Consider the following 27,107-nt stretch of genomic DNA (forward strand, 5'->3'; position numbering starts at 1 on the left):
TTAATCTTCCTGTGCCGTAACAGATAAGTTATGCTTTCAGCTGATATGTGTACAAAGAGTTTTCTCAATCTTTCCTAGTACTATATAGTAATGAGGTATTGTATTTTGACTTGCTAAGCAAAGCATTTATAGGACTGTCAGCAGCAAGACAGAACAGGCAATAAATATTAAGGTTTAATGTTACAATGATTTATGCTGTAGGGAATATTGGCTTAGATTATAAGGTATGATTACCTTTCATGAAAAGAAATTATGGGAGAAATAGAATGTTGACAAAAGTATTTTCTAATGATCTCTTATCAGTAAGATCTTTTTACATGAATATATTGGAGGTAAAATCTTGATTTGCTGAATGGTAAAGGTGATTTAAATAGATGCTCAATAAAATATTTCTGTTCTTAGAAAGGGTTTTTTTTAAAGATTGACAGTGGTCTTTTAATATTTGACCATCTCATTCACAGAACTTTGTTGGAAAAATAATTTATTTGGTGAATGTTTTATGAATGGATTAAAGAGAGCAGAAAATTCTTGCAGGATTGGGAACCAGAATTAAAGACCATTAGACCATTCACCTCTTATAACGCCAAGGTGATAACAGGTTTATTTATAAAATATCATGAGTTTTCTACCATTCTGGCCTCCCTGTCTTTGTATATGGTACTACCTTTTGCCTAGGGTATTAGTTATCTTTTGCCGTGAAACAAATCAATCCCAAATTTAGCAACTTTACACAACGAACATTTTTAATCTCATAGTTTCTGTGGGCCAAAGTTCCAAGTACAATTTAGTCAGGTGTCTCTGATTCAACACCTTTCATGAAGTTGTAGTCATGTCTATGCACTTATCTGAAGCTTCAACTGCAATAGGAGATTGGCTTCTAAGCTCACTGGCATGATTGTTGGCAGGCTTAATTCTTCACAGGATTTTAATCAAGGGCCTTAGTTCCTCATAATGTGTTGAAATTCAGGGGTTTAGTTCCTTACTGTGCTTTTTGGATGGCTCCACAGGGCTTCTTACAACATAGCAGTGTTCATCACCTAGTATATGCCATCTGACAGAGATGGAAAGAGACAGAAAGATAGAGAGAGAAAGAAAGCATCCAAGATTGGTGCTATAGGCTTTATATAACATGATCTTAAAAGTAATATCCAATAACTTCTGTAGTAGTCTATTAATCAGAAAAGAGTCATTCAGTACAATCTACACATATGGGAAAGAATGACACCGAAATGTCAAGAGACGGGGATCATTTGGGGCCATTCTAGAGTTTGCCTACCACACTTAGATTCTTCATTCTATCTTTCATTTATCCTCAGTATATTCTTCAAGTTATTGAGCTTGTAATAAATGGATTGGGAAGTCTTCCAAGAGTCTACCTTACCCAACTATTCATTTGAAATTATTTGAAACAGTATACAAAAACCTTTATTGGAAAGATTCCTTGAGCCTAGTATCTTCAAAACTATTTTTCAATGTGTACTAGGTATAAATAAATATATTGCTTTGTATTTTCAATTAGTTATAATACCAAACGTATTAATCCATTTTCCCCATAAGCAGTCACACTTGGAATCACCTGATCCTATTCGGGGTTTGAAAATACATTCAGCACAGTTATACTTCAGAAATGACATTCGAAGCCATAAATACATTAGACAGATGAAGGTCCCAATTTAAAAAGTCCTAAAATTTAATTTGTAAGGAAGAATTCCAAAAGGTATGAAAATAAATGGAGGGCAACAGTTGGTGCCCATTGTTGTAAGTGTTCAATAAATGTGGTATCCTTTTTCTTCTAGGGTTCTATGACAAAGAAGGGTTATGACTAGAATGGCATTAAACAAAGTTGGGGGGAGATTTTAAGGTAGGAAAACCATTCTTTAGTTTTGTCTCTCAAATTTTTGCATAAATATTCCTAAATAACACAAATCCTTAACTAAGAAGGGTTTTTTGTTTATATATGTGTTTACTGCAGCCTTCTTTGGGCTATCTACTAACATACATCAACAATTAACACTAATTGTAACACATTAGTTTGTTTAAGGGATTATATGGTAAACTAGATAATTTATTTGCTTTTAGATCATGAAGGTAAAGGATATTGTGTTTTTCGAGTTAGTTTTTCTAGTATAATTCCTTTCAGTGCAGTCTGGCGATGGCTAAGAATGTAGAATCTTTCCTGTTAGAAGTAAACAAAACACTACATAATAACATATTTCATTACAGAGAATCCTCTATTTGCCTCAACTTACATAAATGTAATGCATTTTTAGTGTATTTATTTTCATAGGAACTAAATACATACATACACACTGATATATAGATATAGATATCTCTAGCAGCACAGGCCTACAACATTATTATGCATAAAGGGTAAAACTGTACTGGAAAACTAATGATATAGGTTTTGTGTATACATCTTTTAAGTAACAACTCTCCCATCATATACTTGAAGCCATATGTTGATAAGTTTTACATCAAAACAAAAATCCTGTATCTAGAAGAGAAACAGCCACATAAAAACACATTTTCAGGCTAAATGAATAATAAATTACAGGTTATGTGTTTCTTTAATTTTAGAAAATGCATAATTCAGAATGATAAATAATTAACATATCAAAGCATTCTAATTTAACTGATGCACAAGAACAGCTAAGACATGAAGTATCCTGTTTGTGCTTAAAATACATCTTCACAGTAGAGAAATGCAGCAGCATTTTATTACTAACAATTATGCTTTTCAAAGGGTAATTTTAGTTTATCACTTTAAAATATTAGGAAATGTCAAAAAGTCCATTTCTTATAGGGGATGTGTAAGTACACAGTAGTGGAAGGCAGAAAGAAAAGCATAATTAGCAGTGTGTTATTAAATCCAACATTTAACTTGGCCTACTTTGTTGAAGCCTGATTTCTAAATGGCATTTTCATTTCCATTTCTACACGTTTCTCCTCCACTCTGTGCCTACACTGTAAATGGGCAAAAAATAATCCTTGCTTTGTAATCATAACTTAATAGATACTAAAACAATGCTCTATAAATCTGGTGTGGACTGAGAACAATAGATGTGTTTTTATTTAAACTGGTGACAAACTAAAGAAAGTTTTCTGTTTTTTTTCTGTTTTTTAACTGCGGCTGAAGGTCAGCCCATTGGAAACCAACCACGCTCTCAGACCGTTTAGTTTCTAGGTGCAAATTAACACTGATTCACCTTGTATTCTGGAAAACAAAGAAGTAAACAACCTCTATATTGTTCTGAAATAGAAATTACTATCATTATCACCTCATATTGCTTTTTGGGGGGGATTAAAGCAATCATTCTAAAATAGTTGCTTTTACCTCTGCTGAAAAACTGGATGGCCTATATACTTCAAGCAAAAAATATTGACGGTAAATGATAATTAGTTAATTTCAAGGAAGCCTTATTGGAAATAATCAGGGAGAGCATAATGTGAACAAGAGTCTGAAGCAGAATATGACAGAAGTCACCAGACACCCTATATGTGCAAACATAGTCTGGCTTTTGAGAATAATAGAAGAATTTGGAGAACTACTTTTCCTAGAATATTTGTCATATCAGCAAAACTACAAGACTATCTAGAAATGTACTAGAAGCTAGGTCCCAGTTAAGTATATCAGGTCTGGCAGTAAGTACTTGTTGGGTTAAACGGAAGCATAAGGAATATATATCAGACGTAAGATAAGAAATTTAATTTATTGCAAAACAATATCCAGAAAGAATGCCACTGAGAATTAATGAATTTCAAAATAAACTCTATTTTTAAAATAAAAACATTGCTCCTTTTCACATTTCAATGACCTTTTAAGTTCAGAGGACTTAATAAAATGATAAAACAAACAAACAAAACAAACTAGATAAAGTGAATACTTTCACCATCTACATATAGAATGAGCCAGTCCTAAAATGTCATTCTTCCCTTTAAGAAAAATGACTAGGCATTCAAAGACAACTAGAGATATAGTCTCTGACCATAATAAAATAGAAATCAGTAACAAATTTCAGCTACTTTAAAAAAATTAATCTCTCTAAATCACTTCCTTAAAAAATAAAGCTTGAAATTACAGACAATTCTTAAAAAATAAAATCTTGAAAATACTATATGCTGAAATTTATGAAATGTGGTCAAAGTTCTGGTCAGAGGTGAATTCACACTAAATGTTTTAAATACATAATTTAATTCTAGAAGAGAAAAAACACATTAAGACAACTTAAGGGGGGAAAATGTTGTTTCTAAAATTTTTGGAAATTCCTCTTTGTAAATTTAATTAAAAATACTAGAAAGAAAACATGAATATAATTGTTTAAGTAAAGTAAAACAGCAGTGATTGAGGAATAAATAAGTACTATGTTCAAATTAATGCTAATGAATTAGAAAATTCTAAAGTGAGAGAGTTGGAAAGTATGATCAAAATCATCAAAGTCAATTCTAATTAGGTACAAAACTAAAGTAGAAAATTAATAGTGATGTCAAAGTAGAATATTCACAAAATACATTTTTTAGGCCTAGACAGTTTTATAGATATTTCAGTGAAAATTGTCAAATAGCAAATTATTCCTATCATATATCCAAACATTTCAGAGCACACCAAAAGAGCAAGTTTTAAAGATAATGTATTTAGAATTTTTTTTTATGTTCACTGTACACATGTGTACAAAAAGAAAACCATAGCCTGTTTTCCCTTAATAATTTAGGTGGAAAAGTCCTAGCTCTACATAAAGTATTCTCAAACCAAATTCATCAGTATATTGAATACAATTAACCCTTTAACAATGCAGAGCTGAGAGGCACTGACCTCCTGCACAGTTGAAAATCTTGGTATAACTTCTGACTCCTCTAAATTTAACCTATTGTTGACCGGAAGCCTTCCCAATAAGATAAATAGTTGATTAATGCATATCTTTTTGTGTAATAAGTATTCTTATTCTCTGACCATAAAGTAAGCTAGAGAGAAGAAAATGTTAAGAAAATCATAAGAAAAAGGAAATACATTCACAGTACTGCACTGTATTTCTTGGGAAAAAAAGTACAAGTGGATTCTCAAAGTTCAAAGATATAAAAAAAAAAAAAGTTCAAAGATATATATAATATCATCAGGTAATATTTATCCTAGAAATGTAAGGATCTATCAATATTTAAGCATTAAAAAAGTATGACATTTTTATCACATCAAAATTTTAGAGTTAACCCATATAATAATGTTACTAGATTCTTATAAAGCATTTTAATAAAATTTAAATATGTACATGATTTTAGAAATAAAACCATATTTAATTGGGGGTGGCAAGGTCCTTTCTTTCTTTCTTTTTTTTTTTTTTTAAAGATTTTATTTATTTATTCGTGATAGTCACACACAGAGAGACAGAGAGGCAGAGACACAGGCAGAGGGAGAAGCAGGCTCCATGCACCGGGAGCCCGATGTGGGATTCGATCCCGGGTCTCCAGGATCACGCCCCGGGCCAAAGGCAGGTGCCAAACCGCTGCGCCACCCAGGGATCCCAGGTCCTTTCTTTAAATGGCAGCATTATATTTTACCTCATGAGCATTCCATTCTTATCTTAAATCCCCACCCACTGTCAGAAACTGTGATATTGTAATGCAAATATGATGCAAACTTTATGGCAATAACTAAAATTGTCTAGAGACAGGCAGAGTATGCTTATTCATGCAAAAGATATTAACTCAGATTCCCCTAGGTTGCAAGCATTGGGTCTCACCAAAGGATATCAATATAGTTAAGACATAAGTCTATCCTAACCAAAAACAATAAAAGGAAGGATATAATAAAGATTAGAGCAGAAATAAAATGATATAGAAACTAAAAAAAAAAAGAAAAAGAACAGAACAATACAACAGAGAATCTAAATTTAAAAAATTACTAATGAAAGAGGAGAAATGACAAGCAACACCACAGAAATACAAACAATTGTAACAGAATATTATGAAAACCTATATGCCAACAAACTGGACAACTTAAATGAAATGGATAAATTCTTAGAAACATATAACCTACCAAAACCAAAGCAGGAAAAAAAATAGAAAAGTTGAACATACCAATCGAGAGCAATGAAATTAAGTCAGTAATTAAAAAAAAAAAAAAAAAAAAAACACTCAACAGACAAAAGTCCAGGACCAGATGGCTTCAGAGATGAATTTTAAAAAGACTTAATACCCATTCTTCTCAAACTATCCAAAAAAATGCAAGAGGAAAGAAAACTTCCAAAATCATTCTGAGAGGCCACTATCACCCTGACACCAAGACGAGATAAAGACACTACAAAAAAGAGAACTATAGGCTAATATCTCTCATGAATATAGATGCAAAAATCCTCAACAAAATACTAGCAAACTGAATCCATCAATATATTTTTAAAAATACACCATGGTCAAGTCATATTTATTCCTAGGATGCAAGAGTAGTTTAACATTTGCAAATCATTCAAAATGATATGTTACATCAATAAGAAAAAGAATAAAAACCATATGATCATTTCAATAGATACAGGAAAAGCATTTGACAATGTACAACATCAGTACATGATAAAACCTCTCTGCAAAGTAGGTCTAGGGAGGACATATTTCAAAATAATAAGGGCCTCATATCAAAACCCCACAGCCAATATCACTCTCAGAAAGAAAAAATGGGAACCTTTCCCCTAATGCCAGGAACAAGACAGGGATGCCGACTCTCATCACTTTTATTCAGCATAGTACTGGAAGTCCTAGCCACATAGTTTAGACAACATAAAAAAATTAAAAATAAAAAAACATCCAATTTGTTAAGAAAGAAATAAAACTGTCACTATTTTTAGATGACATGATTCTGTATCTAGAAATGTTAAAGACTCCACCAAAAAACTACTTAAAACTGGTAAATGCAAGATACAAAATCAATATACAAAATTCTGTTGCATTTGAATGCATGAATAATAGAGCAGCATAAAGTAAAATTAAAAAAAAATCTTATATGCAATTGCACCAAAACCAAAAATACCTAGGAATAAACTTAACCAAAAAGGTGAAAGACCTGTACTCTGAAAACTATAAAGTACTGATAAAAGAAATTCAAGACGATGCAAAGAACTAGAAAGACATCCCATGCTCATGGACTGGAAGAACAAATATTGTTAAAATGCCTATAGATTTAATGTCATTAAAGCAACCCAAAAGCAACCTATAGATTTAATGTCATTCCTATCAAAATACCAACAGCATTTTTCAGAGAACTAGAACAAACAATTCTAAAATTTGTATGGAACCACAGAAGACCTCAATTAGCAAAAGCAATCTTGAAAAAGAAAAACAAAACTGGAGGTATCACAATTCCAGATTTCAAGTTATATCACAAAGCAGTTGTAATTAACAGTATGATACTGGCATAAAAATAGACACATAGATCAACAGAGCAGAACAGAAAACCCAGAAACAAACCCACAATTACATGATCAATTAATCTTCAACATAGAAGTAACAAATATACAATAGGAAAAAGACAATCTCTTCAACAAATTGCATTGGAAAAATTGGAGAGCCACATGCAAAAGAATAAAACTGAACTACTTTCTTTTACCATACACAAAAATAAATTCTAAATAGATTAAATATGTAAATGTGAGACCTGAAACCATAAAAAAATCCTTGAAGACAGCACAAGCAGCAATCTTTCTGACACCGTCTTTGGTAACATTTTCCTAGATATGTCTCCTGAGGCAAAGGAAATAAATATATATATATATATATATATATATATATATAACCACTGGGATTACATCAAAATAAAAAAGCTTCTGTACAGTGAAGGAAACAACAAGACTAAAAGGTAACCTGAAAAGGAGAAAATATTTGCAAATGACTTATCCAGCAAAGGGTTGGATTTGTATATTTTGGAAAATATACAAAATATTTAAAGAACTTATAAAACTCAACACCCAAAAAACAAATAACCCAATAAAAATGAGCAGAAGATATAAAGAGATATTTCTCCAAAGAAGACATCCAGATGGCTAATGGACACATGGAAAGACTCAACATCATTCATTAGTAGGGAAATGCAAATCAAAACTACAATGTGATATCACTTCATACCTGTCAGAATGACTAAAATCAGAAAAACACAAAACAAGCACTGACAAAAATGTAGAGAAAAATGAACTCTTGTGCACTCTTGGTGGGACTGCCAATTGGTGCAGCTACTGTAGAAAACACTATGGAGGTTCCTCAAAAAATTAAAAATAGAACACCTAGTAAATACTAGGTATTTACCAAAAAAATACAATGACATTAATTGAAAGAGATATATGTACTTATATATTTATAGTTGCATTATTACAAGAGCCAAACTATGGAAGCAGCCCAAGTGTTCATCAATAGATGAATAAAGAAGTGGTATGTGTATGTATATATGTATATAATATATGCATATTACTAAGCCGTAAAAAATAATAAAATCTTGCCATGACAAGATTTAAAAATGACATGAATGGAGCTAGAGAATACAATGCTAAGTGAAAGAAATCAGTCAAAGAAAGAGAAATACCATATGATTTCACTCATGTAGAATTATGGAATTTAAGAAATAAAACAAATGAGCAAAGGATAAAGAGAGAGAAACCAAGAAATAGATTCTTAACTGTAGAGATCAAAATAATGATTATGGGGGGGAGGGAAGTGGAAGAGGATTATGATAATGAAATAAAATTAAAAAAATAAAGTTAAGAATGAAACAAAAACCTTTATTTTTAGGGAGTCTTATGTTAGAAACAAAATTCAGCAAAAAGTATAGAGTTCCTATATGGTCTCAACCAAACACATCCACAAACACCTCCCCACCCCCCATTATCTACATCCTCATCTTAATAGTTCATTCATTACAATCAATGAACCTACAATGGCACACCAATATCATCAATATCATCCAAAGTCTACATTTTACATTGGGTACTTTTGGTGTTGTACATTATATGAGTTTGGAAATATTACAGTATCATACAGAATGGTTTCACTGACCTAAGAATTTTAGGTTCTCTATTTATTCATCCCTACTTTCCTCCCAACACCTGGAACTACTGATCTTTTTCACTGTTTCCATAGCTTGCCTTTTCAGGATTATCATATTATTAAAATCATAGAGTATATCGCCTTTTAATATTAACTTCTTTCACTAAGATCAATTTAAACTTGCTTCATATGTTTTCATGATTTAAAGCTCATTTCTTTTTAGTGCTGATAATATTCTATCATCTACATGTATCCCAGTTTCTTTATCCATTTACCCACTGAAGGGCATCTTGCTCCTAGCTTTGGCAATTATGAATAAAGTTGCTATAAGCATCTGTGGGGAGTATATGTGTGGATGTAAGATTTCAATTCACTATAGTAAATAATGAATAACACAACTGTTGGATCCTGTGATAAGGAGTAGTTAGTTAGTTTTATAAGAAACTGACAAACTGTCTTCTAAAGTGGCAGTATTAAGCATACCACAGAACTGAACTAAAGCCCATTCATGGGCTTAAAAAATAAGTAAATAAATAAAGTGGCAGTATCATTTTGCATTTCTACCAACAATGAATGAGAGCTCCTGCTGCTGCACATTCTTGCTAGAATTGACAAAACATTTGTTAATGTTTTGAATTTTCACCATCCTAATAGGTATGTAGTGATCTTATTTTGCAAATCCTCAATGACATATGATGTTGAATGTCTTTTCAAGTGTCTACTGGCATATATATATTCTTTGGAGAGATGTCTACTCAGGTTTTTTGCCCTTTTTTAAATTTTTTTCTCCCTCCCTCCATTGAATTTTAACAGTTCTTTGCATATGTTAAATAGCAATCCTTTATCATGTATGTCTTTGCAAATACTTTTCCCACTGTATGGCTTGTCTTCTCATTCTCTTAACAGTGTCTTTCACAGAGATGTAGTTTTTACTTTTAATGAAATACAGCTAATCAGTTATTTTGTTCATGGAATGTGCCTTTGGTGCTTTATCTAAAAAGTTATCACAATACCCAAGGTCATATAAACTTTTATCTATATTATTTTCAAGGGGTTTTACATTTTTGTATTTTACATTTAGGTCCACGATGCATTTTTGGGTATAAAGTTTAGTGAAGGGTGTAAAATCTGTGTAGACATTCATTTATTTGGATGTTAGTTGTTCAAACACCATTTGTTGAAAAAACTATCTTTTCTCCATTGTATTGCCTTTATTCCTTTGACAAAGTTCATTTGACTATATTTGCATGGGTCACTTTTGGGTTCTGTACTCTGTCCAAATGAACCATTTGTCTATTTCTTCACCAACAGTATACTATCTTTATTATCCTAGCTTTCCAGCAAGTTTTGAGGTAATGTAGTATCAGTTCTCCAACTTTGTTCTTCTACAATATTTTCTGGACTATTCTGAAGCTCTTGCCTTTCCACATAAACTGGAGAATCAGTTTGTTGACATTCATAAAATAACTTGATTTCTTTCATCAAACTTTTATAAGTGTTCCTCTTACGTATCTTGTGCATTTTTCATTTATACCTAAGTATTTTATTTTGTTGTGAAGTCTAACATAAATGGCATTACATTTTTAAAAGATTATTTATTTATTCATGAGAGACAGAGAGAGAGAGGCAGAGGAAGAATTAGGCTCCATGCAGGGAGCCCAATGTGGGACTCAATCCCAGGTCCCCAGGATCACGCCCTGAGCCAAAGGTAGATGCTCAACCACTGAGCCACCTAGGTGTCGCTAGTATTACATTTTTAATTTCAAATTCCACTTGTTTATGGAAGGTGTACAGAGAAGCAATGGATTGTGTTACATTAACTCTATCCTGCATCCTTACTACAATTGTTTATTAGTACCTGAATCTTTTTAACCAATATTTTCGTATTTCCTACATACATAATTATGTCATCAACAAACTCAGCTTTATTTCTGCCTTCTAAGTTGTATAACTTTTATTTCTTTTTCTTGTCGTATTGCATTAGTTAGTACATCCAGTATGACATTGAAATAGAGTGGTGAGAGGAAATTCTTGCCATGGTCCTGGTCTTTGTGAACAAAATTTGAAATTTTTCACCATTAAGTATGATGTTAGCTGACTTGTTTTTTGGTAGATATTCTTTTTCCAATTGAGGAAGTCCCCTCTCAAGTTTAATCTAAATTTTAAGCATTGAAAAAATAAAGAGAAAATAATGCTGTGGACCTTAATAAATATGTGTCAATAACTTTTAAAAAAGAAATGCTGAGGGATCCCTGGGTGGCGCAGTGGTTTGGCGCCTGCCTTTGGCCCAGGGCGCGATCCTGGAGACCCAGGATCGAATCCCACGTCAGGCTCCCAGTGCATAGAGCCTGCTTCTCCCTCTGCCTATGTCTCTGCCTCTCTCTCTCTCTGTGACTATCATAAATAAATAATTTTAAAAAATTTTAAAAAAAAAATGCTGAAAAATCATTTCACCTAAACAGATCTTGAAGGGAAGAATGCAAGTAGAAAATGGAAAGTAGCTAAATGGGCTTTGCTTTCAAGAGCCATCATTTATTTTCATATATAAAAAAATCCAATAAGTGTATTTATACCCTTATTTATGGAGGCTATAAAGGCACAGAATTTTAGAGCAGAAAGTGTTTAAATTAAGATAATGTTTGTCCTATATTGTAAAAAATTGTGCTATTCACATGACAGCTATTGAGTGTATGCTCAGTGCCGTAGTAAGACCTGGAAAGATGAATAAAACATTAGCTAACCTTAAATTACACTAGAATGTGTCTACATAAAATAATATATAATAATATTGAATGAAGAAAAAGAGGAATGTAACAAAATGGACAAAAAGAGATTACTGAGATCTTGATTGAGTATCCTAAGTAGACTTTTGCTTTTAAAGTGTGTGCTCATTTAGAATCTCTCATTGCATAGTGTCACTTAAAGAAATTCCTGATAGATCTGAGAGGAGATGAATGGACTTAACTAAAGGAATACATGTTCTAATAGCAAGTCTCATGGCTATCTATAGAAGAACTCAGCCACCAATTATGATACCAATCCCTATAAGAAAAGATCACACAGTATCTCAATATCGATACTGATGGGAAAAGAAACTAAGAGTCATTTTTATAGTCTCTTTCTATGCTAGCCCCTCAAATTTTTATTCATCCACCTATAAATTGCTGCATATTTCTGCCAGATTCTCTGCTCAGCTGCTCCTTTGATCTCCCATCTGTTCATTTCTTTCTCTCTGATTGAAGAAACAAGAAGTATTTGTGGCTATGTATTCCACTGAGAAGCCACAAAACAAAAGATGGATGTGGATGAATGAAAAGATTTCAGCCTAAAGTGCCTTTTTCTGAAAATACTTGAAATCATGTTGATTTGATTTTCTGTGAAGAATAAAATGATCAGATGACATTTTTTTAAGGACTGTCTCATTTTTAACCATTTTGCTACAGTATTCTAAAACTTCATTACACCTTGAAAAGGACAGCAATGTTTTGCAGTTGAAAATGATTTTTAATACTCTTCAATGGGTTTCCTTTGCACCTGGAATAAAATGTAAACTTTTATCATGGCCAAAAAATTCCATGTGATCCATCATCTCTTGGCTCTTTTGTTCACAATTCTCCAAACATACTGGCCTGTTTCAGTTTGCTGAACACATTGTACCCATTCCCATCTTGAGATTCTCTGACATACAGTTCATTTGCCTAAAACAATCTTTTCTCACACTTCTCACAGATGACTTCTCATCCTCAGGTCTCAGTTCAGGTAACACCTTCACTTTTCCTCTCTCTCTCTCAAATAAGTCCCTCCTATCTTGTCTTGTGAAAGACAATGTAGTGGCATGATTAATAACATGGTTCTATATTAAAATATCAGTATTAACACCTACTATGTCATCAGTAACTGTGGTTAGGAGCAGCACAGTTGGCCTCCCTATGCTTCAGTTTCATAATTTATAAAATGGAGATGATAACAATGCCTCATAGAGTTATTAGATTAAATAAACTAATAAAGTTAAGCACTTCAGTGCTGAGAACAATAGAAACAATATGTATTTACTATTAATATCTTAGCAATTTTTGTTTCTTACAAATTACTTATAACAACATGGATTTTTTTTTTTTTTTTCAAATTAAATGTTTGTCTGTCTACCATGCTCTGTCTTAAGGGTTCTGAGGGCAAGGATTATTTTAATCTTGTTTCATCCTTGTTTCCTCAATCCTATTAAAGTGTCCAAAATCAAAGGGTTCAATAACTGTTTATTGCATGATCAAATGGGTGGAAGATTTCAAGGGGAATACCCTCTCCATAAACAGGTTGAACTGGTGAGTGTATCCTCTTTCTCCTCTTATCAAACTTTTCTCTTAAGAACTGACATTATCACTCCTTGGAATTTGGGAACTTATTACTGACTACTGTAGTTTCTTATGTAAGGCAAGTAGCTTTTCCTGTGGCATGTATAAAATGCATGCCTCTCTGTCCCAAATACCAGGACTATATGATCTATATGATCAATGCTTTCAAAGGAAAGGGCAAAACTCCTGTTTTTGGTTGTTTGTTTAAGATTTCATTTATATATTTGAGAGAGAGAGAGAGAATATGAGCAAGGGGGAGGAACAAAGGGAGAGAGAAAGAGAGAGAAAGGGAAAAGCAGATTTGGTACCTGACTCAAGGCTCAATTTCAGGACCCTGGGATCATGAACTGAACCAAAGGCAGACATTTAACCAAGTGAACCACCTAGTCACCTCAAAACTCATGTTTACAGGGAAAGGACCTTTCCTGAAAATGGCATTACACAATGCTATCTCTGGAGAGATTTAATTATCTATGAATCTTAATTATCTCTTAAAGGGGCTACTTCAGCTAGAATTAGTACCCTTAATATTCTCTCCCTTTCTTCTAATGACCAACCTGTAACCATTGTTACAAATTGTCTTTGCATGATGTGGTTAATTCACAAGTTACTTAGAAAATGAAACCATCTGAACCACAGAGGTAAATGGTGGAGACGGTGTTGGCATTTACTAGTTCACTTCTTGCCACTTCTAGCAAAGTTCATAAAATGGAGATAAGCTCAGAGCTAAAGCAAACTATTCTGAAAATAGAGATGGAAGGAAAAAAATTCCACTATCTGCCCTTGTCCAATCTATGTCACTGAAATGTCTTCTAAATAAGAACCTTATAACATTGAAAATAAACTGCTTCTGGATTTTAAATCAAAATGTGATAGCTTTAAAACTAAAGCTTTAGCAGATGATAAAGCTGACATCCAGCCTTCTAATAAAGACAGGAAAAAGCTATTGTATTCCCGCTCAAACCATTGTTTTCTGGGTCAATAGTTTAAGAAGGAAGTTTAGGAGTAAAGCTCTTGACATAATGGCTAATTCTCAAGGAACTGAAAGAAAAGACTGACCATGGTAATTATCAGATAAAGGGCTAGTATCCAAGATTTATAAAGAATTTCTCAAACTTAACTCCCAAAAAACAAATAATCCTGCTAGTAAATGGCAGAAAACATCAACAGACATTTCTCCAAAGAAGACATACAAATGGCAAACATACATATGAAAAACTGTTTCACATCACTTGGCATCAGGTAAATACAAATCAAAACCACAATGAGATACCACTGCACACCAGTCAGAGTGGCTAAAAATAACAAGACAGGAAACAATAAATGTTGGCAAGGATGTGGGGAAAGAGGAACCCTCTTATGCTTTAGGTAGGAATGCAAGCTGGTACAGTCATTCTGGAAAATGATTTAGAGCTTCCTCAAGAAGTTAAAATACAGTTACCATATGACCCAGTAATTGTACTACTAGGTATTTATACCAAAGATACAAAATGTAGTGATCCAGAGGAGCATCTGCACCCCAATGTTTATAGCTAAACTATGGAAAGAGCTGAGATGTCTGTCAACAGATGAATGGATAAAGAAGATGTGGCATACACACACAGACTCACACACACACAATGGAATATTACTCAGCCATCAGAAAGGATGAATACTTACCATTTACATCAACATGGAGGGGACCAGAGGAGATTTTGTTGAGTGAAATAAGTCAATCAGAGAGAAACAATTGTCATATGATTTCACTCATATATGGAATATAAGAAATAGTGCAGAAGATCATAGGGGAAGTGAGGGAAACTGAATGGGAAGTCATCAGAGGGAGAAACACCATGAGAGACTCAACTATAGGAAAACAACGAGGACTGAAGGAGGGGTGATGGGTGGGGGTATGAGGTAATTTGGTGATGGGCATTAAGGAGGGCATGTGATGTGATGAGCACTGGGTGTTATTTTTTAAGATTTTATTTATTTATTCATGAGAGACACACACAGAAAGAGAGAGAAAGAGAGGCAGAGACACAGGCAGAGGGAAAAGCAGGCTCCATGCAGGGAGCCCAACATGGGACTAGGTCTCCAGGATCACGCCCTGGGCTGAAGGCAGCATTAAACTGTCCAGCACTGGGTGTTATATGTAACTGATAAATCATTGAACCCTACATCTGAAACTATGTATGTATTTTATGTTGGCTAATTGAATTTAAGTTTTAAAACAGAAAAAAAAAAAAAAAAAAAAACAGAGATTACAAAATAGGAAGTAAATGAAAAGAGTTCCCAGGCTTAAAACTATGAAAACAAGATATTGGTTGTGGTTATTCAATCAAGGAATTAACCAGAAGCAGAAACTAGGAATCTACTATATTTTTGGAAGGAAATTTATTGAAAAGAATAAAATAACAGGACAATACAAACTGTTGATATAAACCTTTAAGAAACAATCCTTTGGCTTATGCCTATAGCACTAGGAAGTGAGCTCTGCCACTTGCAGCAAGAATCTCTACTTCAGTACCTGAATCTAGCCAAGGAAGATGATAGAAGGAGCTTGCAAAGGGCATAACCAAGGTGGCAGGATGAACTAAGGAATTTTTCTAGAATAGGTAATTGATATTATTTGTTTACTATTTATTGATATTTAATTGTTATAAGCACCATGACTCCTTAGTGTTTTCCATTTTAAAATAGGCATTTTTATTTTGTTACAGTGTTTCTTCTCAATCTTCTTCCACTCTTAGTAGGTTCAGTACTATAATGGCTCATTAGACTATTGGACACAATATTCAACCCTGACAGGAAAGATCATATGTCACACTCCTGTTTTGGAATTTGTGGGAGATGTAGTAACTGGGTAACACTTTAAGATTGTCTCTTTTGGAGTGAAATATGAGTTCTGTGAAAATCAATATATAAATGTAAAGCATTTGATAGTTTCTGAAGTTCTTTAAAGAAAGTGCTTCAGCTGGAATTTATACTATTAATATTCTCTCCCTTTCCAGAAGTCTTAGAATAGGGTGAAATGGTTGATCTTCTGATGACCAGCTTATAACCACGAAGCAATTTTGCAAGTAAAAGCCAAAGATAAGGATACTCAAGCAGAAAGTCAGAAATCAGTCACTCAGTATTACCTATATCTGGATTTCAGTTTTTGTGAAAGAAAAAGAAATTCCATTTAAATACAAGCATTCATGTAGACATACTGTTCTAGGCCTCTGTTCTAGCCTGTAAAAATAATTCCTAAATGCATGTTCATATCGGTAGCTCCTAGATCAAACTTTGTCAATCACTATTTTAGAGGTATGAAAATTTACTTCACTATCTTCCTACCACTTGTCCAGTACTTTTCCAATAATAAATTGTGTACCATGCACTAATAGTTTTAAGAGGCATGGTATCTGATCATGGTTCTAGAATAAAATTTTCTAATTTAATAGTTTAATAAATAGTATACACTGTGTTCGTGTGTGCTTAATGGACACAAATGTGCACAGACATATACCTAGTCATAAATAAATATATGTAGCTCTTGATATGTTTGAGTGTAAATATAAATTTGACATTTTGTTATAACACCATTTGTTTTAGCAGGAACATTTTTGAATTCCAAGATTTTACAAATTAAATAAATATATTAGGCTGTTGTGGCAAGTTTACTTTCTAAAGAAATGACAGGCTTGATTAGTAAGCATGCCCTTTATCTGTAAGGTTCTTATTTGTCTATCATTTCACAGCAAGCAATTCTGATGAATGGCACAATTAACCTTTCCATTATTAAAACAATTAATTGCAAAAATTAAAGACATGACAGGACAAAATATTAATGCATAAATTATTAGGTTCAAAAGTTATAATTATTAATCTATGTACAGTAATTGTGGCAAAAACAATGAACAACTAAAATATGATATATATATTTACTTACATATAAATTATATATTATATACATTATATATATTATATATTATATACATAATTTTCTTGGCTTTTTACTTGTTTAACATACCAAGGTATGAATATTTTATGTTGGGCATGAAGTCTATAAGAAAATTAGTATCAGCTAAGTACTGTAAACATTCAAGATATGACAATAAAGAATTAAGACTGATTATCTAATAAATATAAAGATCTATACATACAAAAAAGTATTTTTCAAAATAACCATCTTAAAAATATATACAAATGATGTTAAGCTGGTATTTACCAAAAACAGTTAAGATTTTTTTTTTATTTGCCTCTTACACTACCTTAAAGCTATAGGGATACAAAAAAGTCAGGAGAAACAGGTTACTTATTACTTGGAATCAAATTACTTGAGCTAAATTCACAACTATGCCTTTAATGGCCACACAGAATTAATTTCCTTGAACTTCTAGGTCAAGAGAGCAAAATAAAACTTGTAAATTCTCTTCTTTTTTGTAAGAAGTAGATAATATATGAGAAAGCACTTTAAATGTTCAAGAATTACATTATATTACTGTTATTATTTTATTAAAAGTAGTTTCAGGAAAATATTTAATTCTGCACTGTCCAAAACAGTAGCCACTATTGACATGTGGCTTTTGGGCACATGGAATGTGGCTTGCCAATGACTGAAGAATTGAACTTTTGACTTTAATTTTATTTCATTTAAATTTAAATATCTTCATCTATTGAACTTATTCTTTACACAGAAGTTACTAAGTCATTCATCAGTTGTGAGCCTCTGATCGGGCAGTAATAACTATTACTCCTGATCATTGTGTTTTTAGGAGGTATGTATTCATCAATATGCTACTCTTTAACACCATCTGTGATCCTTTTGCGTCTACAGGAAACTTGAACAAAGGAAGTTTTTGGACCTTCCTAAGTCTGCTGGCCATGATATCATTCATGTCTTTGAACTTTTACCTTTTATAATTTACATGTGACAAAGACATTTTCACTCCAGAACTACATTCTTAGGTTTGGAATGCTTAATAAAGATGATCTGCTTAAACTCAATTTGGTATAGGGGTCATTGTACAGTTTAATCCAAAGCAAGAGAGAAAAATATTTGTTGTAGTACTATTCAAATACTATACAAGCTGGTCAAGTCAAATTTTGGCATTTTTCAGAGTGATATGGCACTTTTGCAATAATAGCACTTGTTGATTTATTTGGTTAAATGAAAATAGAATGAAAACAGTATTTTGATTTGAATATATAGTTGGAAACATAATAAACTGTAAAATGACTATGACTAGGTAAAAGAGATAAAGTATTTCTGGTATATATTTCCAGAGAGATAAGAGATAGATGATAGATAGAGTGATAGCCAGATGAGAGATAGATAATTGTTCTATTGATTCTCTGAAAGGAAATTTTTATATTGCATATAGAATAATCTATATACACAGTCAGATGATGAAAATATCTTAAGATTTAACTTGGCATTTTGTGCTAGTTATATAGGAGGCCCTCAACATATTTTTATTGACTCAAATTATTATTTCTCTTTCAGGAATATTTTCAAGTTATTTTCAGTTTTTTTTTTTGTTATTATTTTAGTAGCAGATGTATAAAGTATACAAGCCAAATCATCAGGGCTTGTATAATTTAGGCATCAAGGACACCTAAATTAATAAAAGAGATTATTCAATAGCCACCATAGGTTATATATGCAAATGACAATATTTTGTTTCAGGCATAAGTTATAATTTACTTATAGTGTCCTATTCTGATGTGTGATCAAAAACAATTGTTATTCATTCTTTTATTTTGGGTAAAGTTTTGGGGAAGGAGCAAACAAGAACAGGTGGAATGTGTGGTTCCTGAGGCTTTATGCTCAATGAAGTAGCTCAGACACAGAAAAACTTTGATCTGTCTGACTTGGTGGAACTGTGTGGTCTTTTTGAAAAACAATGTTATTTCCTTTTAAGCAGGACAAATTAGCAATACATTTTTAAACCGAAGAGAGCTTAAGAATGAATGAGTCATGTCATATTTTTCTCCTAAAACTAAGTAACATTTTAAAAAGTAAAAGAAGACTAACATTTCTACTTATAAAAAAATTATTTCTTCAAAACAGGGTTAAAGTTCTATTTAGATTAAGGCTTTATTTTTAGCCCTCTGGTGATTTAGAAATAAGATTAAATCACTGGAAACCATCAAAAGTATCCTCTTATCATAGATAATTCCTACCTGCTTCCATGCAGTGCAACTTTATCAAATATCATTACTTATCCATATAAAAAAGAAACATAATTCCATAATGAAACTTTAAAAAATTTTCACAAATCATTTATATGTAAACTTCTAGCGCCCCCCCCCCCTTTTTTTTCAGGAAATGAAACTAATCTTACCAAAAATATACCTCTGACTTTTCACGGTACCTTCAAAGAAAAGGTGAAGTTTGCAGAATTCAATTCGGTATCTCAGTAACATATTGTATTAGTCAAGGTACTCCAGGGAAACAAAATTAATAGGATGTATAGAGAGAAATAGAGAACATATTGTATTAGTCAAGTACTCCAGGGAAACAAAATTAATAGGATATATAGAGAGAAATAGAGACAGAAAGACAGATCTTTAGGAATTGGCTCATGACTTTGTGGAGGCTTCACAAGTTTAAAATCTGCAGGGCAGTCTGGCAGGCTGGAGACCCAGGAAAGAGGTGATGTTATAGTTCAAGTACAAAGGTAGTGGCCTATTTTAATTCTGTCTGGAAAATTCAGTCCTTCCTATTAAGGCCTTCAACTGAATGGATCAGGCCCACCCACATGAAGGAGGATAATCTGCTTTACTTGAATTTACTGATTTAAATGTTAATTTCATTAAAAAAATCTTCACAGAGAAACATCTAGAATAGTATTTGAACAAATATTTGGGTACCATGGCCCAGCCACATTGACACATAAAAGTAACGATCGTATATAGAGCATATAAATCTAAATAAAGAAGAACTTTGGTGATCATTTTAAATTACTTTTGAAAATGCATGCCTGTTTAGTTTTAAAAAGTATGAAGTTACTAAGTTGTGATCAACTGATTATTTTTTCAAGCATAGGAAGATTTTTACTAATATCTTCATAATCTTCCCTTACATTCAGCATGGTTTCTGACATGTTAACTAAATGAATATTCAGGCAAGTAAATAAATATTCCCAACATGATTCCTATGTTTTCTATTTAATTTAATTTGGCTAAATCCCAGGATAATTCCCCAAACTCATTCTACTTACTTCATTTGTCATAGTTGATCAAATTCTGATTTTGATACACCATGTTTACATCTAAAAGAAATGATAGGTATTATCAAACTGAGATTGTTCTAACTACAATTTAATACTACATATCTCAAATATTATCCAAGTGTCTTGTAATACATTTTCTATTAGACTTGCATCCTGGCTTTAATACTGCATCACCTATTTGCACAAAAGAAATGTCAATCATATATATTTATCCATAAGATCTGGTTTCACTAATAGGAAAACTCATACTAAAGGTTTCAAAGAAGAATGTAGCTCATTACAGGCAATAGTTGAGAAGTATGCCATGGTTAGCATTCTACAAATATGTAATCTTGTTATATTGTGAAATGTTATAATACTATGCCCTTTTCTAAAATACAGTTTACTAGAGCATGGCAGGATGAAGACAGGAGGCCAAAAACTGGAACAGGCAATTATATAATGTAAGTTATTTTTCTCATTTTTAAAATAAAAATTTCTTTGACTTCTAATCCAATCTTTATCATAATATGTCATGCCTAACACCCCTATGGACATAGAAAATTTAATAGTCATGCTTTACTGCATCCATCTATTTAATTGTTTTTCCCTGAATAGTTTTAAAAATTTAATTTATATGATTTTTCTAACTGTTACATGAAGGGAATTGAAGTTTCCTATATTTTTCTTTTCTTTGTAACTTCTTAAACCTTTCTATGTAAAACAGCTTTAGTAAATGTTATGAAGTTGAAATTAGTTCCACGTTTACTATATTATTATATGTTGTTCTAATGTGTTTGGAATTTTCAGGCAGGATTTGTGGGAATTATCTAATTTTATGCGAACATATGTTGTATATAGATATAAGATTTATTTCTTCCACTCTTCAAATTGAAATAGTTGGGCATTGCAAACTCTAAAATGTCATTACAATAACAGGCTTTTAAGTGTTCTGTTATACTAAATCAGACATATCTGGATATCAATTAATTAAAAAAGCAAATTTTATTGAAACTAATACTCTTTTATTAATTTTTGTGAAGGTTTTTCCCACAGTTTTAAATTTGATTCTTCCTTAAATATTTACCTAATATTTGAATTATATTTTTCCAATTTTATCATACTTTAGATCAATTTTTTTTTCCCCCAGAAAAAACCTTAGATGTTACTATATTAAGGGCAATCGGTTGAATATATTAGACTAGCCTTGGTATCCATGTTGTTAATAGACTAAACTCTTTCTAATTAGTGAAATTCTTTTTAATAAAATTAGGTTCTGCCTATGTCTTAGATGTTATTTATACATTGTCATTAATCAATATAATCAATCAATGTTCACAGAATTATAGGTTATATATTATAGATACATATTATATGAAGAATTGAGGATTAGAAAATATATACTGAAATTTATTAATTTATTATTTCATTAATAAAATACATATTAAACATCCATTGTATATCAGTCAACAGGCCATATGAGAGCATCCAGCTGAAAAGTCCTGGGCCTGTCTCAAAGACCTGGGAAAAGCCCTGCAGAAATTTCAAAATGTCATAAGAATCAAAGATTGGATACGTAAAAAGTAAAAGTAAAAGCAAAAACAAAATAAAGTTGTTAGAAACATTTTAGTTAAGTATCATAAGACTATATAGAATCCTATATAGGATATATATAGGATATATATAATATATCAATTATTATATATAATGATATGATATAATGATATAATAAATGATATAATAAATAACAATGATATAATAAATATCAATGATATAATAAATATTCTCATACCTACAACAATGATATAATAACAACAATGATATAATAAATATTCTCATACCTAAATAACATTCCGAAAAGGTAAGGGAAACTGCAGCAATTTTCCCCCATTTTTATTATGTTCACAACTTTTTTTCTTGAACTGTGTCTAAAGTTTCATTATAAGGTCTCTTCCTATGAATATATGTAATACAGCATGCTAAGCAATAGAGCAATAGTTCTCATCATGCTGCCTTTTTTTTTTTGCAACTACTGGCGGAGTGTTATATTCTATTTTGCTTATATTTTTGAATACTTTTCCTGAACTTCTCTGTTTACTGTAACTGGTAAGGGCTGTTCTATTATTATTAACTTGGTTATACTGGAAACTATATTTCCTATAATTTCTTTCCTTGTATGATTCCAACTTTGAGATGTATGAAAAGTAAAGTCACAAGCAACTTGCAAAGCAGAAATAAAGTAGCAGCCATGATGCTCTGAAGACTGTTGGCTGGTTAGAGGCAATAATATAGAAGTACCAGCAAATACTATACTCAGTGTTCCTGGTCTACACCCAGTTTTCTTTCTAAAATTGGTCCCTCCCAACCAATAGGCAAACACAAGGTCACCATTCTCAAAGCTTGGTTGTGAACTCAAGAAGCTGATAGCCAGGAAACCCAGTAACCTTCCCTAGACTTGTTGGAGACTTTTCCAATTCTGCTGTGTCTTGTGAAGAAGAAGAAGAAGAAGAAGAAGAAGAAGAAGAAGAAGAAGAAGAAGAAGAAGAAGAAGAAAAAGAAGAAGAAGAAGAAGAAGAAGAAGAAGAAGAAGAAGAAGAAGAAGAAGAAGAAGAAAACAAAACAAAAAACACTAATAAAAGGACAAAGAAAATAGCTAAATTCCTCTGGGCTATTAAAACTGGGAAGATAAATCCTTCATAAGATTATTAACCAAAAGTTTAGGGTAAGTAGCTGAGAAATGCAAACCAGAATGAAGGGGCTATTTGAATTAGAAAGTGTCTGAAAGAGAAGACCAGATTTGGTTTATTATGAGCCTGATGCCAAGGAGTCACAGTTCAATCCCTCAAAAGCAGAGAATCACTGAAGGATTAGTTAGATACAGCTCACTAAGATAGGCTCTTACTTTTTCAAGGGAATAAATATCTTATTTTTAATGGAGCAAAGTTATTAATTAGAGACATAAGATTTACGAATTTGAGAATTCTGTCTCTTTTTTTTAGTATGAATGTGTAGAAACTTTATTTTTTATTTTTTTTAATAAATTAATTTTTTATTGTTGTTCAATTTACCAACATACAGAATAACACCCAGTGCTCATCCCATCAAGTGCCCCCCTCAGTGCTCGTCACCCATTCACCCCCACCCCCCGCCCTCCTCCCCTTCCACCACCCCTAGTTCGTTTCCCAGAGTTAGGAGTCTTTATGTTCTGTCTCCCTTTCTGATATTTCCCACACAGAAGAATCTCCCTTCCCTTATATTCCCTTTCACTATTTTTATATTCCCCAAATGAATGAGAACATATAACGTTTGTCCTTCTCCGATTGACTTACTTCACTCAGCATAATACCTTCCAGTTCCATCCACGTTGAAGCAAATGGTGGGTATTTGTCGTTTCTAATGGCTGAGTAATATTCCATTGTATACATAGACCACAGCTTCTTTATCCATTCATCTTTCGATGGACACCGAGGCTCCTTCCACAGTTTGGCTATTGTAGAATTCTGTCTTAAATATGGGAAAGTTACCAACTACAGCCACCAGCAGCACAAGAAAAAGTGCAACCACTCAGGCAGAAAGAAAGGCAGAAGAAGTAGAAAGGTTTTAGAAGCCTTCTAATGACTGGACATATTTTTTTACATCAATTCTATATCTCTGACAGAGAGTTTAGAAAAGATGACTGAAAACAGTGCCTTGATTTTGTGCATAAGTCTTTACAATGCTTAAAAATCCAGTGTGCCGAAGTACAACAAGCAGAAGCATATAGAAGATGACAGCAACAAAGAAGTAGAACTTAGAGTGGAGAATTTTACATTTTGCATGGTTTTGCATTTAATTTACCATGCACATATATAATTTTCACATTGAAAGGAAAATAATGAAAAATCCCTCTATAGGATTTAATTTTTTTTATTAATTGAAAACAAGTTTTACATGACACTTAAAGACTCAAGTTATTATATCCTCCCTAAGTGTTTACTGTGTTTTATACACTACCTTAGATCTAGGAATTTTGAAATAAAAAAATCAAAATATTTATTTTGTTAAAAATGAACATTGTTATATCTTTATGTTCTAAACTCACTTCACCAGATGAGAAAACAATTTTACTAGATTCCATAGTTTATAGTTTCTAAAATAAATATTCAAGAGTTATAGAAATTATTTATGTTATAAACAATGGTCAAAGTATGAGAATTATTGATTGTCAAGTCTACTTCATCAATCTTAGGACTATTGGTAAAATCTCATTACGAAAAATTAAATACTGGCCATAATTCTTCAGTCTCCTATAGCAATGCTATGCTTTCATACCCTTGGCATGATTCTAGGATGGTTGAAGTATATCTACCTGCCTATAAACTCTGGGCATGGCCATATGAATTTATCTGGCACTGGTACTAGCAGACAGGATACAACAGATGCCTTAGAGTGTGACTTTATGGTTGACCATGTCTACTTGTTCTTTTATTATTACAGTGTGAACATTTCTCAGCTTGCTGATACATCCTGAGAAGATGAGAAATGTGGACCCAATCTATAGCTACAGCCAACTCCAGGTAATTATAGCCTGGATCAGCCAATTCACAGCCATCCCAAACATGTGTGAGTAATTAGGTATGTCACTGAATGCTGGGCTGCTTAAACAACATTTCTGTGGCCGCATCTGAATGATGAAAATATGTGTACATGAACATACACACACAAACATAAAATTTATAGCACTGGTTTTGAAAACAAGCATAAAGTGACTAGAAATGATTAAACTGTTCTAAAAGGTTAGGGGATTAATTAAAAAAAAAAAAACTATTGTAGAAAGGTGGAAAAACAGTGACACATATTGTGTAGTGGGAGAATATTTAGTAAAACAATCACCTGAGATGATTTGGAGTGAAAGAAAGTATATATGATGAATCTGTAGAGTTGAGGGAGATTTTAATGCTAGCTGCACTTAAGACACTACAGGAAAAAGATAAAATTAGAACCAAACTGATTGCTGTACAAATATTTTTTTCAATAACTTGTAGAACTCGATAATGAAAGAGTTTCTCACCAAACTAAAGGTGTATTTATTGTTCAGACAAACCAAAATCAATACCAGCGGCAAGGTGTGGTAGTGTATGTAATGTGTGTGTGTCTCAAATCTTATATTTCAAATGTGATACCTCATTTGTGCTCACCCATTTCCTAACTGATTGCCTTTATTTTATCTATGCCTATTTTCTGACTTCTAAGCTGAGGATACATAGGTTGTTTTGAATATATCAAATATATTTGATGAACTAATGAAATAATGCAGATAAAACTTTAAAAGTGCCTGGCATGTAATAAAGCACCAGATAAATATTTGTATATAATAACTATTATTATTAATCATAGGACTATAGTAAGAATTTGAATATTGGTGAACAGATTGTTTTGTTATATAGTCACTACACAGACTCCATCCCAAGTAGATTCAGATAATACAATAATAAATGAATTACCCTGAGATATTTAGATAGATACTAAAAACACTGGAAAAGGACACCATTAGCTACACAATCACAATAAATATTCCAATAAATGCCATCCATATTAAAAGTTACAACATTTTTTATACTAAAATGCTTAATATAAACCCAACCCAGTGCTCCCAGCACTGTAGACTCCATAAACAGTCTGTGACTTACATGGTCCTCAATTCTGGGAATACAGTTTTAAGTACAAAACAGAACAAAAATTTTCTGAATTCTTTTACTCTCTAAAGAATTATGTTTTATTTTTTTGAATTATGTTGTTTTAAAAATATTATATAAATTATTGATTTTTTGCCTTCTAGTCCTTTTGAATTTTTCACATCAACTTCCATTCTTGTAATGAAAATATTTTTTTCCCTCATTTGGATGTTGCAACAGAAAAGTATATTCCTTGCCTGTATGAGTTTACTCCAAATTTGTAATAGCCAACCTTACTTGTAGCTTTCTCCTGCCAAGACTGTTCCAGGAAATAGCAACTTTTTCCAACATAGTCATCCGATCACCTTTACTGTCATCAGATAAATTCACTCTCTCCCAATGACTTCACAAATTTACAAACCTAAAAACTTGTTATTAGCCATTATTTGACACAGTTGACTTTTATGTTCTTCTTAAAACTCTTCCTGATATCTTTCCTAGCTACATTCTCTAATTGTGTCTCAAGAATCTCAATGTTCCTTCTCTGCATGTTGGCTTGTTTTTCTCTTCTGTTGTTCTTCATTCTATCAAATTTCATCCATTAGATATTTTTCTGCAGTTTTGTTTTGGGTTCCTATAATTCTTTTACTCTCTGCTAATAACTAAATAGTTTTAACTCACTTCTGCTCAGTGACAAATTCCATATTTACATCTCCCATCCTGACCTCTTATGCTACATACCTACATTTCCTGCTGTTCAGAGGGCTATCTTAAAATTCATTTTGTCCCAATTCAGATTGTTTCCCTTGAAACTTCTCCTTTTGTATAAAGTATCATTGGTAACTTTTATCACTTGTCTTTTGATTTTCAACCCTAGAAGCACTGATATCTATTTTCTGCCCATCTAC

The 27,107-nt window shown here is 32.3% G+C and overlaps 1 long non-coding RNA gene across 1 annotated transcript; it reads right to left on the reverse strand.

Moving 5' to 3' along the window:
* Positions 1-701: 701 nt before the first annotated feature.
* On the reverse strand, positions 702-24,376 carry LOC112651836 (uncharacterized). The gene is made up of 3 exons (XR_003131085.3): positions 23,875-24,376; positions 20,555-20,605; positions 702-1,051 (listed from the first exon to the last, which is right to left on the reverse strand). It is a non-coding gene; the product is annotated as an uncharacterized LOC112651836 (long non-coding RNA).
* Between the last annotated feature and the right edge of the window lie 2,731 nt (positions 24,377-27,107).

Source organism: Canis lupus, chromosome 4 (genome assembly GCF_003254725.2).
Source record: "Canis lupus dingo isolate Sandy chromosome 4, ASM325472v2, whole genome shotgun sequence".
Classification (NCBI taxonomy): domain Eukaryota; kingdom Metazoa; phylum Chordata; class Mammalia; order Carnivora; family Canidae; genus Canis; species Canis lupus.